This window comes from Adiantum capillus-veneris, chromosome 8, assembly GCF_014529385.1.
Source record: "Adiantum capillus-veneris isolate H3 chromosome 8, ASM1452938v2, whole genome shotgun sequence".
Classification (NCBI taxonomy): domain Eukaryota; kingdom Viridiplantae; phylum Streptophyta; class Polypodiopsida; order Polypodiales; family Pteridaceae; genus Adiantum; species Adiantum capillus-veneris.
This window is the reverse complement of record NC_140938.1, coordinates 163,713,881-163,731,160: the sequence shown is the minus strand read 5'-3', so window position 1 is coordinate 163,731,160 and position 17,280 is coordinate 163,713,881. Positions and strand designations below refer to the sequence as shown.

At 46.4% G+C, this 17,280-nt stretch overlaps 1 protein-coding gene across 1 annotated transcript in view; it reads left to right on the top strand.

Annotated features, from left to right (window-relative positions):
• Nucleotides 1-17,280, top strand: part of LOC147453292 (uncharacterized) — a 113,951-nt gene that overhangs the window by 21,942 nt on the left and 74,729 nt on the right. The window lies entirely within an intron of this gene.

Here is a 17,280-nt window from a genome sequence, read left to right as displayed (position 1 = left end):
ATGTGATTTCTCACAAGCATGATGAGTTGCATGAAGATGATGTGATTGTTCACAAGGATGATGTGTTAGTTGATACTTTTTCTAGCGAAGCTAACCTCGTTGCAAATTTGATCAATCACGAAGGATCGATCTTGGCTCTCGAGCCTAGGTCCAAAGAACCCCTTCCGGAAGAACCGATCTTGGCTCTCGAGCTTAGGTCCCAAGAACCATTACAGGCAGTATTATGTGTTCGAATGATTCGTCAGCACGCATTGCACGAGTGTTTCATTCTTGATCGTTTCCTGTATTTTAGTCAGCGTCCTTATGTGATCCCTTTTCCTAGGCATGACAGATTGTACGTTGAGCACGTTTCACTCATGAATGAGCACGGATGTATGCGGATTATTCATGAAAAGGTGAAAAGTATGCATTCAAGGAAGTCACATTCCATGTCTCTTTCTTGGCACGACACGGTTGTAGAAAGAGCACATGAAAGTATGAGCACCAAGCATGGGCATTTCCGTTGTGAATTGCCACAGTTGATTGCTCTAGATCAAAAGAGAAAGATTCGATCTCATTGTTTGCGTGTATGTGGTGAGCGGTTTAGCACTCCGTCTATTTGTTCATCTACATTGCATGCAGTCTATTAGGACGACATAATTTTTTCCACTCACTTTACATGGAATAGGTATGTTCATGGTTTTGTGTTGGAAATGGTTTCAGGAATTTTCAGCCATGGAGATTCTTGAAGAAGAAAGAAGCATGACTCTCGACGAAGTTGAAGCATTGAAGGAGCCACAAAAGACTTTGTGTCGCTTTCGGTGCGGCCCAAAGAAGCAAGCGTTGCAGACATTTATGAAGTTCAAGTACCGCACGACCCACACATCAGAGTGGGCCGACGAAGAGTCCCTTCCAGGATTCTGGATGCTATTGGCGATCTCCCTCGACGCCAGTACCTCACTTTTGAAAAGGAGGGGATGTCACGTGACACATCCAACCTTATGTGTCCGTGGACAAGCTACAGCATGACAAGGGTTCAGTCAGTTCAGTCAGTCTAGATTTAGAAGTGATCTGGCACTTTTGTGAGTTTGTTCGCAGACCGTGCATATCCAGACACTTAGTGTAGATGCATATCCTCTGATTGCACACAGCATGATCACAAGCATTCCCATCAGAATCCATCAGAATCCTTCAGGGGAATTTTCGAGTGCATTTAGCCTATTTTCCCTATTTTTGACATTTTTCACTTATTATTTTTAAGTGACTTTTGTTGGAAAGTAGGTAGGGCAAATTGAATAAGTTTGTATGTAAGCAAACCTAGACTAGCACTAATTGGCAGAAGAGGCAGCAGGAGCACCTTGCTCAATAGGCAACTTCTCAGCAAGACCAACCCCCGCAACTACTCTGGCGTTTTCTCCACAGAAGACCTCGCGTTTTTGCATTAGATCAGCCCTGGCGATTTGTGCATAGCAGATCAGCCCCGGCGTCGACCATTTTCAGCCCTAGCGTTTTTGATTTGCAGATCAGCCCCAGCGTTTTGCAGATTTACTGCGACGGAACACCAAGAAGCATCAGCGTTTTCAGTTTTCAGCCCTTAGACATCGCAGATTAAGTCCCGAACATCGCAGATCTCACCTTCCCGCAACAGATCCTCGCTGCACGGTCAGTTTGCGCAAGGTTTATAGTTTCAGCCCGGAAAGTGCAGATTTCAGCATCTGCGTTTTCAGCGCGTCGTCATCACATTGTCGCCATTGACATCGTCATCGACATAGAGTCAGAATTCCGCAGATAAAGATTTGCAAATTTCAGCCCCTTAGCGTTTTCGGATTTCAGCCCGTCTCATCGTTGTCCTCATCGTCGTCGCTATCGTCGGCAAGTCCAAGCATTGTAGAGATTTGTGCAATTATAAGTAGACCGCTCTCGCCATAGAGAGTGGGGCCTTCGGAGGAGGGTTTTACGACGTCTCTGGCATCGTATTCTCTTCTCTATCTCTCAGTCTCATGCACTTCCATTCACATGTCCATTCACTTTGTTTGTGTCCATTGCACTCTCTCACTAAAGGAACGGAAGGCTCTCCCTTCCATAAGAATAAAAGAAACCTCGAGCACAGTTCGGAGCACTCATCTTGAGCAAAGTTCAAACATTCATTCTGTTGCACCTAACATCGTCCTGCTGAAGAGGACCGAATCGGTTTCCCGTGGGAATCCACTGCTGTTGGGCAGGCGGTTGAGAACCACTTTGAGTGCTAGGCTGTCACAGTGGTCCCTGCAGGCGTCGACCACGAACCTGCTGCCAGGCCTCCTCCGCTTGAGTCCCAGGCTTGGAGGGTGGCTCTGTCTGTGTGCTCTGTGGCTCTGTTTGCTGTTGCTGGCCAGCCCTTGAGGGCTGTGCCTGTGCCTGTGCCTGTGGTGTATGCCGGGGCCTCCTCCGTGGACAGGCCTTCGCAAGATGGCCCATGTGTCGACAAATGAAGCACTGATTCGGGAGGCCCGAATACTTCACGCTCTATCTAAACCAACCCCCTCTCACCCGAGGAAGAAGGATGACCTTTGGGAGAGTGTGGGTGTCCCTAATCAGAACACGTACTGAGGGAATGCCAGCCGCCTTGGCAGCTACTAAGGCTGCTGTGCGAGGTGTCTGCAGGACAGTCCCAATCGTTGAGCCTATCCTGAACAAAAGTGGTATGTACTAAACCAGGAAAGCAGACGGAAATGGGGAGGTCTTCCTTCCTCTACCAGAACATCTGAATCTGGGTCAAAACCATGTCTCCACTGTCGAAAGTGGGCTCGAATTGCCCGGATGGTCATGGGGCTCATTGCGATGATCTTGGAGGTCTCAAACTCTATCTGATAGTAGCCGCGTCCGAGGAAGTGAACATCCAAGATTTTGCCCGTCTCTGCGAGAAGGCGGGCCTAGAGAAGATCACGCAGCTCTCCTCTGCTGGGTCTAGTGCCGAGAATTTTGCAAATGATGGAGGTCGCCTGGAGGCGCTCCACCTCTGCTGCGAGGCTCGCTTGCTCTGTCGGTGAAAGAGCAAGTCGGATGTTGGGCTCTGCAGGGTCGGGTGAGGGGGCTTTTGAGTAGTCCCTCTGGGCTAGAGCATGAGCCTCCATCTGTGTCTACTGCTGTGATGGAAAGGGGGCGCGCGCGAAGACGAACCTTGCGAAACCCGGCGAGTAGCGTCCCAGCGAGAACACCACTGCAAGGCTTAAATAGAGCGAAGCCTTGGTGGGGGAGTGGGGGGGGGGGGGGGGGGGGGGAGGTAAAAGGAGCGCAAAGGGGGAAGGCGATGAAGGAGGGCAGCGGAGTGCAGGCTGAGGGGAAGCCGGCAGGGGCAGAGGTGGGCTGAGGAGGGGCGGCAGTGGCAGAGCGGGCAGAGGGGAGGCGGGATGAGGCAGCAGGAGCGGCGGAGGAGGCAGGCAGCGGGAGGAGCACGGGGGACGGGCTGGTGCAAGTGGGCAGGGGGGGGCTGGCGCGAGATTGCGAAAGCGGAGCAGGGGCGGCGGGGACAGGGGCGAAGGCGAGGGGGGGCAGCGTACAGCAGCAACGAGCAGGACTTGGACCACGCTACTTCATGTTATGTGTAACAAACTTGGACACTCCAAGTCAAGATTCTACCGCGACACAACAGAGATTCACTTCAAAATAGTTCACAGTCACAATTGATTCGACACGGCCCGACGGGGTTTTGTTTCTAGAGATGTTGGCCCCAAAGGCTGGCGTCCCTTTTCGTATTTCTTTTTGTATTAATCTGTGTTCAAAGTACAAGAGAGTGGGAGGGTTCTCACTCTGAGACTCTGCGTCTAGATGCTCTGAGTTGTGAGGGCCTTGCCCATTTATATATAAGTTTACAAGGGATGCCCAAAAGCAGAGCCCCAAAAGCTTTCAGTGAAAAGCCTTGCAAAATAAAGCAATTGGACCCCAAAAGCTGCTAATTTCAGCCTACGCAAATCAGCCAGCACTTAAAGCACATTTCTGTACAGCTTGTCCACGTCAACAGTGCAACGCAAAAATCGCGATTTCCGTACAGTAGTCAGCGTGGAATGCAGAAATCCGTACAGTACTGCCACGTCAGCCTGCCCTAGTTACCAGGAATGCGAAAACGGAACGAGAACGTGAAACGGGAACGCGGAACAAAATGCCATTCCTTGTTACGGGTACTCACGTTTGAAACACGGAACGGGGATTCGGAACGGGAACTTGGAATGGGAACGGGGAATGAAGACCTGAAAACGGCCATTCCCTGTTACTATGTAGCCTGCTGCCGCATTTTGTGGTGGTGCCAGCCAGGGGTGTGTGTGTGTCCAGCATGCCACGTCACTAGTTTGTGACATACCCCCCTCTTGAAAGCATTGTAATCGCCCTCGATTACGTCTGCAAAACAGACAGAGGCTATAAACTGTCTTAGCAGACACTAATTGTTAGTATCGACGCACTAGGAACAACAAATCTAGCACATGTACCAATCGACAGTCACATCATTGGACATCATAGGACATCACTTGACATCACAAGACATCACATGACAAATCACATTCAACAATCATTCCAATTTCAGACCATGATTAATCGGCAAGGTATTTAGCAATCGCATCTATATCCAGCCGGTCCTTAGATGCCCGATTAACTAATCCTTATTGCAATCATGTCTATAGAGATTTATGAGACCGAAATGCTGCAGTCATTTCGTCTATCATTTCCTGCACTCAAACAAGTCAAGTACAAATCAATATCATATTATTAGGAATTCCAAGTCTTAAAGTCATTACAACGGAATACTGTCAGCCCACAGTATCGTGAAACCCAATAGGGATATTAGTGACTCTATTATAGAAAATCGGGGCAATCTGTTGACAAAGGAGCGGAGTGACTCTCCTCTTGTGCAAGCCCGCTGCGCCAAATTCCGACCAAGGTGAAGTCGAGGTTCAATCGGATTAGACTATGCTAAACTGAATGCTTCAAGGTAAAGATTCACAATTTGAGGAGTATCTGCCATGTCCTCCTCCTCCATCCACTTCGCATCCAATGCGGGATAGTTTTTGAATTTAACCAAGAACCGCCTTATCGCTTTACCTTTTATCTTTCTATCTTTATGTGTCAATATTTGTTCTGGAACGAGTATCTCCTCGCTTTCCTCCACTTCGGGTTGCTCATATGGCTCCCCATCATCAGGCACATCGCCTTTAAAAGGCTTCAAGAGACTCACATGAAAAGCATTGTGAATTCTCCAAGTATCTGACAGTTTTAGTCCAAAGGAGATGTCATTTATCTTTTATTTTCTGTGGAAAGGTCCATAGTATCTCATACTAAGCTTTGGAAAAAGCCGCTCCTTTCTCTTTTTCTTTCTCAGGCGTGCCTTCTCAAGACGTAAGAGCACCCGATCGTCTTCCTTTAATTTCAAATCGCAACGATGTCGATCTGTTGCCTTCTTGTGTCTTTCCTGAGATTTTTCTAAAGCCTCCTGGACCTTGGCAAAAGCAGTGTCCAAGTCCCTCGTGTACTGGCCGGCTTCAAAAATCTTATCTTTCGTGCTTAGGAAGGGTCCAACCTTCAGAGCACCTTCAATAATTTCAAATGGCGCCTTCCCCGTCGAAGAGTGAATCGTGTTATTGTAGGCAAATTCCACCAAGGGCAAAAACTTTTCCCATTGAGTCTTCTGATCAGAAATGTAAGACTTCAACAAATCCAGTACGACTAAATTTGCAATCTCAGATTGTCTATATGTCTGCGGGTGGAAAGATGAGGAGAACTGCAACCGTGTGCCAGTGTTCTCCCAAATAGACTTCCAAAACAAACTCGTGAATCGGGGATCTCTGTTAGAGACAATCGTCTCAGGTATGCCATGTAATATAAATATCCGGGCAATGAACAGTCTCGCTAAGTGATCCAGCTTGACTGTTTTCTTCACTGGAATGAAATGAGCTTGCTTGCTAAATCTGTCAATAACAATCCAGATACCATCATGCCCACTCTGTGTCTTTGGGAGATCAAAAATGAAATCCATAGGAATACTTTCCCGGGGGCGGGTGGGAATGGGTAAAGGCTGTAACAATCCCTGTGCTTTATGCCTGTCAAACTTGACCTTCTGGCATACCAAGCAACTGCGTCCAAAATCGTCCACATCCTTCTTGAGTCTCGGCCAAAGGAAGTATCTCTCCACACCTTTCAAGGTGGTATCAATGCCGTGGTGACCCGTAAATGGTAGACAGTGGCATTCGGTTAGAACCTTTTCCCCTGAGTAAGAGCATGGACAACCACCAAAAGCTCTCTCATATATTTGTGCTGTCAATTCCGGCCTTGAAAACAATCGGCTCTCATAGGCAATGACATGGCCTTCTTGCATTAAGACCGCACACAGACTACGACCACAAGCATCACAATATATTTCGAATAACTTCTGCAAATCCGGCAAAGTCAAAACTGTACCTGTAGTCAATTTTTCTTTCAATGTGTGAAAGCCAATCACCTCTGTGGGTCCCCATGAGAAAGGGACTCCTTTCTATGTCAAGATATGCAAAGGGAAGCAACCTCTGCAAACTTTCTAATGAACCACCAGTAGTAAGAACATAAGCCCAAGAAGCTTCTACTTCATGGACATTCTTCAAATCCGGCCAATCTCGTATTGTCTCAATCTTGGCCGGGTCCATCTGCACTCCTCCTGCTGAGACGATGTGTCCCAAAAAGTGTATCCCTGGTAGGAAAAATTCACTCTTCTTTGCATTAATCACCAACTTGTGATCTCGCAATGTCTGAAAGACCTGTAGTAGCAGATGTTCTTTATGCTCTGCCTCATCCTTAAAGAAGACAATAATGTCATCAAAGAAAGTGCCAACAAAAGATTTGTACTCTCTCAAAATCCTGTCCATCATTCGGTTAAAGGTCGCTGGAGCATTGGTAAGGCCAAAAGCCATCACCAAAAATTTGAATAAACCGAAGGTCGTCCGAAAAGCTGTCTTATAGACATCTCCCGGTGCGATTCGAATCTGATGATATCCGCTCTTCAAATCGATCCTACTGAAACAAGAGGATCCCTGTAGTCAGTCTAGAATATCATCGATCCTAGGAATTGGAAATCTATTCTTGATGGTGATTTTGTTGAGAGCAATCAATGTACATTCTCCAAGATGCGTCTTTCTTCAAAACCAACAACACCGGAGAACAGTAAGGTGAAGTACTCGGTTGGATAAGACCCTTTTCAAGAGGTCTTTCACTTGGTTCATAATTTCTTCATTCTGGGCCTGGCTCACTTGGTAAGGTGGCCGGTTCGGTGGTGTGCTTCCAGGTATCAGATCAATGGTATGATCCTCAAGAGGAGCTGGTGGCAACTCGCCTGGCAGGCCCTCACAAAAGCAATCGGCATGAGTGTGGAGAAAATCTTGGCATTCTTTATCAAGTTCAGATATAATTGTCCTATGATCATCATTCAACTCTTTCAAAAAGATCAAGTAAACAAACAAACTGGATTTTATTAATTTCGAAACGGCCAAAGCCGATACGATAGGGACAGACTCGCCCTTAAGTTTCACATCAAGTACAATGATTCGGCCCTTTTTAGTAGTCAATGTCGCTTTCCTTGCCCGATAATCACCACGGTATTGTTCTTATGGTACCAAGGGACTCCCAAGAGAACATCACAACCTTCCAAGGGCATTATGTAGAAGTCCTCGTGCCCCAAAATACCCCTGACAATGCAACTGAAGTTTGCCAATGACAAGTGTAATGGCCACGTCCCTGTCGAGTGCCGCTGGAACTACCTCTGCTTGTGGTCCCATTTGATCGGGTGTAATCTCGAGCTGTGCCGCCAATTCAGGTGAAAGTGAAGTTGGCCTTGGCTCCTCCATCAAAGAAAATCAGGGCTTCTTGATCTTTCACTTTGCCCCAAGCTCGGCAAAGTTTTGTACTTCCATCAATCGTGCTTGGGTCAGTACCCATGAAATTTGGAACCAGTCTTGCTTTCATCATGCCTTTTCGTCCATGTTCCTCAGCTGCTTTCGAACTCTCTGGCCTTTCTTCATCTTGTTCTTTCTGTGCCTTTTTAGGGCACTTTGCGGAGATGTGCCCATGTTCTCCGCATCCAAAACACTTCCCCTCTTTGATGTAGTTGGCTCTCTCTCGAAGAGTGAGCTGGGGTCGTGCATCCTTATCTTTCTTTTCTTGGGGGCTCTTCTTCTTTCTACTTTCATTATTAGAAGTCTGTTCGGTTCTCTTAGTCATGATCTCATCTATGCGGTAAGTCAGACTGCTTGAATGTATGGCAAACCTCTGTTTCGCATGACCCATCAATTCTTGAATAGAATCTGACTTTGGTTCTAAGCAGTGATCTCGGATCCCTGTGGGAAGTCCGCAGCAAAACCGCTCAATCTGGTCTTTAAATGAGATCTTCTTAAATGAAGAAACGGATAGAAAAGAGCTCCAAAATCTCTCTCAATATGCGTCCAAAGAATCTCTCTTTGTCATCCGAAGATGATCCCTAGCAGTTCGTATATCTCGTTCATACTCCCGAGTCAGCCAAGAAGAAATAAAAAGCCTTAATTTCAGCCATTTAACTGGCGCTTTCTTGTTCAATAGAAGGGTGGACCACCATGTTCGAGCATTTCCCTTGAAGAAAGAGGTAGCCCTCCGAATCTTAGAGTGCTCTGAGTAATGCCCTCCAAAGAAAGCTATATCAAACTGCTGTATGAAGGCCAAAGCCCTCGAAGCATCTCGGAATCCAGAAAACGTGTCAAACATAATTGACTGTCCACCTTCTTTAAATTCTCGAACTTTCTTGGTTTTATCCTCGAGAAAGTCATACTGGTTGGCTTTATAAAAGTGCTTCTTCTTTGCATAAAATCTATGATCGTCAGATTCCGATCTATCTGAAGACGAGTCCTCTGTAGAACTGTCAGATGTAAGGTGCAATGGAAGTGAATGTTGAACTTCGCTCAAGATGAGTGCTCCGAACTGTGCTCAAGGGTTGCTTTAATTACGGAAGGGAGAGCGTTCCGTTCCTTTAGTGAGAGGGTGCAAATGCTCACAAACAAAGTGGATAAACACTGTGAATGAAGGTGCTGAGACCGAGAGATAGAGAGAGAAGAGAATACGACACCAGAATGTTGTCAAACCCTCCTCCAAGGGCCCCACTCTCTATGGCGAGAGAGGTCTATGCTATTGATTGCACAATCCTCGTATAATGGTCTAAATGCAATGGGCTTGCCGACGACGACGACGACGATGAGACGGGCTGAAAACTGAAAGCTAGGGGCTGAAATCTGCAAATCTTGTATCTGCTGAATTCTGACTCTATGTTGGTGACGACGGCGATGATGGCAACCTGACGACGATGCGCTGAAAACACAGATGCTGAAATCTGTGAATAGCGGGCTGAATGTGCAAACTCTGGCTGATCTGACCGTGCGGCGAGGATATGCTACGGGAAGGTGAGGTCTGCGAGGTTTGGGGACTGCGGTACGGAGTCCAAGTGTTGAAAATGCAAAACGCTGATGCTCTATGCTGATCTGTCGTCGGGAATCTGCAAAACGCTAGCTTGGGCTTCAATTTGCAAAAACGCCAGGCTGGTGTAACAAACTGCTGACGTGTCAAAGCCTAAAGAATGGAGCCAACTTACAGATGCCGGCCGAGGGGCCTAAACCCTAAGAAGCAGTAGAAGAAGTGTCACAGAGTGAGGACGTGGTTGCCCGAGTGCAGAAAACCCTAACCCTAATTTCTGCCAGAAACCCTAATTCTGAAAATCCTAATTGCAGAAACCCTAACCCTAAAACCTGCAAACCCTAATTTCTGCCAGAAACCCTAACTGCTGAAACCCTAATTCTGGAAACCCTAACCCTAAAACCTGCAAACCCTAATTTCTGCCAAAAACCCTAACTGCTGAAACCCTAATTCTGGAAACCCTAACCCTAAAACCTGCAACCCTAATTTCTGCCAAAAACCCTAACCGTAACCCTAAGGCAGCAAACAAATTCCGAAAATTGCGTTGACATGATGACGTGGCAGGCTGTACGGATATCCGTAAATTGCGCTGGCAGCTTTTGGCATTGCTTTTTGGACCAGAAGCTTTTGAGTTTGAAAGTTTTTCATGTAAACTGCTTTTTGTACCAGAAGCTTTTGAGTTTGAAAACTTTTCATGTAAACTGCTTTTCAGGCCAAGGGCCTTTAAATATGAGGCTAGGGCTCATTCTCTGGCATGCTTCAGTACGAAGGTGCAGAGTTTGGAGTACCGGCTTGTACTGTGTTGATGCAATATAAAGAAATACCGAAAGGGGCGCCAAGGTTTGGGGCCAATACTCTCTGGGGTGGAATTCCGCCACTCCGTGTTGCGTGTCGTCTCTCTCTCCATTTCAGTTCAGTTGTTATTTGAAGTGCTTAAAGTTGTTCAGTCTGTTCTTTTCTATTGGCACGTGGTGCCCGCATTTGTGACAGTGGTATCAGAGCATCAGGCGTGTGCTTTTCTGAAAGCATACCGGTCCTACAAAAGAGCAGACAGAGCTATTGGAATTGAATTATATTTGAGGTATCAGCCACTCCCACCCTTACTTCATCGTGCATCGGGCGCGCTCCCGTCTTCACCGCAGTGTCTTACAGGGCATAAGCCAATTAAGATCACTTGCAAGAGAAGGATCCAGATTTGTTTCAAGTCACTGTATTTTTTCTCAGAAGCAGTGTCATGCAGATGTTGATGTCTACAGCTACCAAGCAGCATACTCCAAGTACTTGGCAAGCTTTCAAGAAAATATTTGCCCGAAGTTATATGGTTTCTGACATCTTCCTTCGGAGTGCAACTTCTGGCAGAGTGGGGTATCCTGAAATGCTTGCCATGGAAACCCTAGCAGATTATAAATTGAAATTTCTCGACATCTCTCAGTAGATGTCTCTTCACGAGCAGATGACCTTGGAGGTTCAGTGTGATTGCTATCTCTTGGGACTACCATCGCCGCCAAAGAAACACTGTCTGTCCAAGAGCTGATGGACCATGTTGTGCTCGGCTACGACCTCATGGAAGGAACCTAACCCTAATTTTTGGTGCAGGTTTCAAGATGGAAAGTCAGTCGACTTTTCGAGCTCGATTGATGTCGAGATTGCTTTCTAAGTTTAAGTTCTGTTTGATCTTGTTTGGAATTTGTTTGAAATGGATGATATCTGTTTTGAACCTGTCTTGGTGCCGATTTGAAATGTTTGACTTTGGTTTCAATGCCAGTTTCATTGATTGGTGATTTTTTACTCCCGAGTGGAGGAGTGAGAAATACTGTCTTGATATTGTTTGAACCTCGGAACGACGTAGGCCGATGCCTGGGGAGCGTTTCGTTGTATGCTTGAACCTCCGAGCGACGCAGACTGCGGTCTGGGGAGCGTTTGGTTGTACAGTCCTCTGAGCTCATGGCCCGGACCTTCTTAGGTTATTTACGGGGGGAGTGACGAGGTAGTCGTTGAGTAGCTTCATACCGCAGACCGTTTGTCTCGGAGGAGTGCTCAGCGGCGCTGTTTGTTGTGTCTTGTAACATGCATATGTGAGCATTTGTGTTGCATTGTGATGTGTCAATTACTGAATATTCCTAATTGGATGAGATTGCCTGGGTATGTAATTTTAGTGCATCAAGACACCCGTGGAAGATCAGTACGGTCTGGGTGTGATGGCTAATTTTACTACGCCGGAATATCAAGAGTTCCAATCTGGACGAAAGGAGAAGCTAACTCCTTGATCAAAGCAGCCGAAGGAGAAGCTAACTCCTTGATCAAAAGAGCGGAAAGGAGAAGCTAACTCCTTGATCAAAACAGCCGAAAGGAGAAGCTAACTCCTTAATAAAAAGAGCAAATTGATTGTCCCTCGGAAATTTTTGAGCTAACTTGAGTTGTTTTGCAGATATGCTGTAATCGCGGACGATTACTCTCTTTCAAGAAGGGGAGATGTAACAAACTGCTGACGTGTCAAAGCCTAAAGAATGGAGCCAACTTACAGATGCCGGCCGAGGGGCCTGAACCCTAAGAAGCAGTAGAAGAAGTGTCACAGAGTGAGGACGTGGTTGCCCGAGTGCAAAAAACCCTAACCCTAATTTCTGCCAGAAACCCTAATTCTGAAAATCCTAATTGCAGAAACCCTAACCCTAAAACCTGCAAACCCTAATTTCTGCCAGAAACCCTAACTGCTGAAACCCTAATTCTGGAAACCCTAACCCTAAAACCTGCAAACCCTAATTTCTGCCAAAAACCCTAACTGCTGAAACCCTAATTCTGGAAACCCTAACCCTAAAACCTGCAACCCTAATTTCTGCCAAAAACCCTAACCGTAACCCTAAGGCAGCAAACAAATTCCGAAAATTGCGTTGACATGATGACGTGGCAGGCTGTACGGATATCCGTAAATTGCGTTGGCAGCTTTTGGCATTGCTTTTTGGACCAGAAGCTTTTGAGTTTGAAAGTTTTTCATGTAAACTGCTTTTTGTACCAGAAGCTTTTGAGTTTGAAAGCTTTTCATGTAAACTGCTTTTCAGGCCAAGGGCCTTTAAATATGAGGCTAGGGCTCATTCTCTGGCATGCTTCAGTACGAAGGTGCAGAGTTTGGAGTACCGGCTTGTACTGTGTTGATGCAATATAAAGAAATACCGAAAGGGGCGCCAAGGTTTGGGGCCAATACTCTCTGGGGTGGAATTCCGCCACTCCGTGTCGCGTGTCGTCTCTCTCTCCATTTCAGTTCAGTTGTTATTTGAAGTGCTTAAAGTTGTTCAGTCTGTTCTTTTCTATTGGCACGTGGTGCCCGCATTTGTGACAGCTGGCGTGTGCTCCGTTGCAAAAATGCTAGGCTTGCTGCTGTGAATTTGCTATAATGCCAGGTTGTTCTGCAGTCTGCAAAACGCTGGGGCTGATGTGCAGTTGCTGAAAACGCTAGGCTGTCTTGATGGTTGAAAAACGTTAGGAGTTTCTGCCAGGTCTTATTGAGAAGGTGCACTGTTAGACGTTGGGTCTCTGCTGCCTCTTTTGCTAGAAAGTGCTAGCGCTAGCTTTTCTTATAAAGTGTCACGTGCACATCTAACCCTATGTGTACGTGGACAGGCTACTTCATGACATGGGTTCAATTCAATTAGATTAGGAAGTGATCTGACACTATTGTGAGTCTGCTCGCAGACTGTGCATGTCCAGACACTTAGATTAGGTGCATATCCTCTGGTTGCACACAACATGATCATTAGATTACAATCAGAACCTATCAGGAGCATTTTCACAGTGCATAGACCTATTTTCCCTATTTTAGTCAATTTTCACTTATTATTTTTAAGTGACTTTTGTTGGGAACTAGGTAGGGCAATTTTGATAGCCAAGTATATAAGAAAACTCAGTGCTAGCATTTCTGGCAGAAGAGGCAGCAAGGACCTAACATCCACAGTGCACCTTCTCAAGCAAGACCCCCCCCCCCCCCCCCCCCCCCCCCCCCCCCCTTGCAAGAAGACTCAGCGTTTTCAGCCAAGAACAACCAACGTTTTTCAGCAATGCAAATCAGCCCTAGCGTTTTGCATTTGCAGAACAACCTGGCAACAGCAGGCCATCAGAAACACTAGCGTTTTTGCATCAGAGCCCAAATTCAGCCCTAGCATTTTTGGTTTGCAGATCAGCCTCGGCAATTTGCAGTTCCTTCGTGACAAGACCACAAATAGCACCAGCGTTTTCAGTTTTCAGCAATTAGATCCCGCAGTACGACCCCCAAACCTCGTAGATCTCACCTTCCCGCAGCAGATTCTTGCCGCACGGTCAGATCCCGCAAAGTTTGCAGATTCAATCCGGAAAACGCAGATTTCAGCATCTGCGTTTTCAGCGCGTCGTCGTACTGTCGTCATCGACATCGTCACCGACATAGAGTCAGAATTCAGCAGATAAAGATTTACAGATTTCAGCCCTTAGCATTTTCAGATTTCAACCCGTCTCGTCGTCGACATCGCCGGCAAGTCCAAGCATTGTAGAGATTTGTGCAATCAATAGCATAGACCTCTCTCGCCATCGAGAGAGGGGCCCTTGGAGGAGGGTTTGACAACTTTCTGGTGTCGTATTCTTCTCTATCTCTCAGTCTCATGCACCTTCATTCACAGTGTCTACTCACTTTGTTTGTGTCCATTGCACTCTCTCACTAAAGGAATGGAAGGCTCTCCCTTCCGTAAGTAAAAGGAACCTCGAGCACAGAGCGGAGCACTCATCTTGAGCAAAGTTCAACATTCACTTCCGCTGCACCTTACATTGGTATTAGAGCTTTGGCAGTGTTCTGTATCACTCAAGGAAAGAACCACATAATTTTTTTTTGCTTGTTTCGATCACACGTAACCCAAGTCCTCTTCGGCTTGTCGATTCCTAGTCGTGTTTGAAGAGTGACAGGAAACCCATGAAAGAAGGGCTTGTCCAGCCTCCCCTTGTCTCTCTTTTCCCTCATTGAGAGCGGACCGTGCACTTAGTGGCCGGCCAATTGATGTGAGGTGGGAAAAAGCAACCTTGGTGTGAGCACAAGGCCGCCAAGGGGTGCGCCTGTAGAAAAGAGCAGAACTCGGGTGAAGAGAAGATCCTTCTCTAACACAGATTGCAAGCGAAAGAAGAACCTCAAGACCCTCAAGACCCTCAAGAACCTCAAGAACCCAAAGATCCAAGACCCGCAAGAACCCAAGTTCGTCGTGAACTTAAGAACCCAAGACCCACAAGAACCTAAGTTGCGTGTGAACTTAAGAACCCAAGACTTCAGTGGATGGTCATCACTTGAAGCGGAATAGATACTTCTCTTGGAGGTGGTGAGCATGGGAGTGGCGAAGAAGAGTTTTCTCTACCAAGAGGTTTTTCCGACCCTCCCGCTTCCCCATCTACGCCAAGGATTGCACTAACTCCTATGGAGGCTTTGGAACAGATGTTTATGGATAGGAAGTTAGAACGTGAAGAAAGAAAAGCAGAAATAAAGCATGAACACGAAGAAAGAATGGTAGCCATAGAGCATGAGCACAACGAAAGGAAAGCCGCCTTGTTCCGATTCTTTTCTTAAGTGTAGACACAGATGCAAGAGATTCGGGAAAAGGAGACTCTCTCAGTCTCTTCTTTTCCAAAGCAAGACACACATGAATTACATGATTTGCACAATGATTTGAATGATAATGACAAGCATAATGAATTGCATGATAATGATGAGCATGATCATTTGCGTGATCAAGATGTGATTTCTCACAAGCATGATGATTTGCATGAAGATGATGTGATTGTTCACAAGGATGATGGTTTAGTTGTACTTTTTCTAGTGTAGCTAACCTCATTGCAGATCCGATCAATCAGGAAGAACCGATCTTGGCTCTCGAGCCTAGGTCCAAAGAACCCCCACAAGAAGTATTATGTGTTCGAATGATTGGTCAACACGCATTGATCGAGTGTTTCATTCGTGATGCTTTCCTGTATTTTAGTCAGCGTCTTTATGTGATCCCTTTTCCTAGGCATGGCATATTGTACGTTGAGCACGTTTCACTCATGAATGAGCACGGATGTATGCGGATGATTCATGAAAAGATGAAATGTTTGCACCCAAGGAATTCGCATTCCATGTCTCTTCCTTGGCATGACACAGTACCCGAAAGAGCACAAGAAAAATTGAGCATCAAGCATCGGCATTTCCATTGTGATTTGCCATAGTTGATTGGTTTGGATCAGAAAGTCAAGATTCGATCCCATTGTTTGCGTGTGTTTGATGAACGGTATGGCACTCCGTCTCTATGTTCATCTACATTGCATGCACGGTCTTTAAAGAAGACTAGAATTTTTCCAGTCACTTTACATGGAATGGGTATGTTCATGTTTTTGTGTTGGAAGTGGTTTGATGAATTTTCAGCCTCGGAGATTCTTGAAGAATTTAGATGCATGACTCTAGACGAAGTCGAAGTATTGAAGGAGCCACAGATGACTTTGTGTCGCTTTCGGCACGGCATAGAGAAGCAAGCATTGCAGACCTTTAGAAGTTCAAGTATCGCATGACCCACGCGTCGGAGTGGGCCGGCGAAGAGTCCTTTCCAAGATTCCAAACGCTGTTGGCGATCTCCCTCGACACCATACAGTTCGGTATTAGTACCTCACTTTGGAAAGGAGGGGATGTCACATGCATATCTAACCCTATGTGTACGTGGACAAGCTACTTCATGACATGGGTTCAGTTCAGTTAGATTAGGAAGTGATCTGGCACTTTTGTGAGTCTGTTCGTAGACCGTGCATGTCCAGACACTTAGATTAGATTCATATCCTCTGGTTGCACACAACATGATTATCAAATTAGAGTCAGAACCCATCAGGAGCATTTTCACAGTGCATAGACCTATTTTCCCTATTTTAGCCAATTTTCACTTATTATTTTTAAGTGACTTTTGTTGGGAACTAGGTAGGGCAATTTTGATAGCCAAGTATATAAGAAAACCCAGTGCTTGCATTTCTGGCAGAAGAGGCAGCAGGGATCTGACATCCACAGTGCACCTTCTCAAGCAAGACCCCCCCCCCCCCCCCCCCCTCCCCCCTTGCAAGAAGACTCAGCGTTTTCAGCCAAGAACAGCCAGCGTTTTTCAGCAGTGCAAATCAGCCCTAGCGTTTTGCATTTGCAGAACAACCGGGCAACAACAGGCCAGCAGAAACACTAGCGTTTTTGCGTCAGAGCCCAAATTCAGCCCTAGCATTTTTGGTTTGCAGATCAGCCTCGGCAATTTGTAGTTCCATCGCGACAAGACCACAAATAGCACCAGCGTTTTCAGTTTTCAGCAATTAGATCCTGCAGTACGACCCCCAAACCTCGTAGATCTCACCTTCCCGTAGCAGATCCTCGCCGCACGGTCAGATCCCGCAAAGTTTGCAGATTCAATCCGGAAAACGCAGATTTCAGCATCTGCGTTTTCAGCGCGTCGTCGTACCCTCGTCATCGACATCGTCATTGACATAGAGTCAGAATTCAGCAGATAAAGATTTCAGCCCGTCTCATCGTCGTCCTCATCGTCGGCAAGTCCAAGCATTGTAGAGATTTGTGCAATCAATAGCATAGACCTCTCTCGCCATCGAGAGAGGGGCCCTTGGAGGAGGGTTTCACAACTTTCTGGTGTCGTATTCTTCTATATCTCTCAGCCTCATGCACCTTCATTCACAGGGTCTACTCACTTTGTTTGTGTCCATTGCACTCTCTCAATCAAGGAACGGAAGGCTCTCCCTTCCGTAAGTAAAAGGAACCTTGAGCACACTCATCTTGAGCAAAGTTCAACATTCACTTCCGCTGCACCTTACATAAATTGACTTGTCAAAGTTGCCCTACGCAGTTTCCCAACAAAG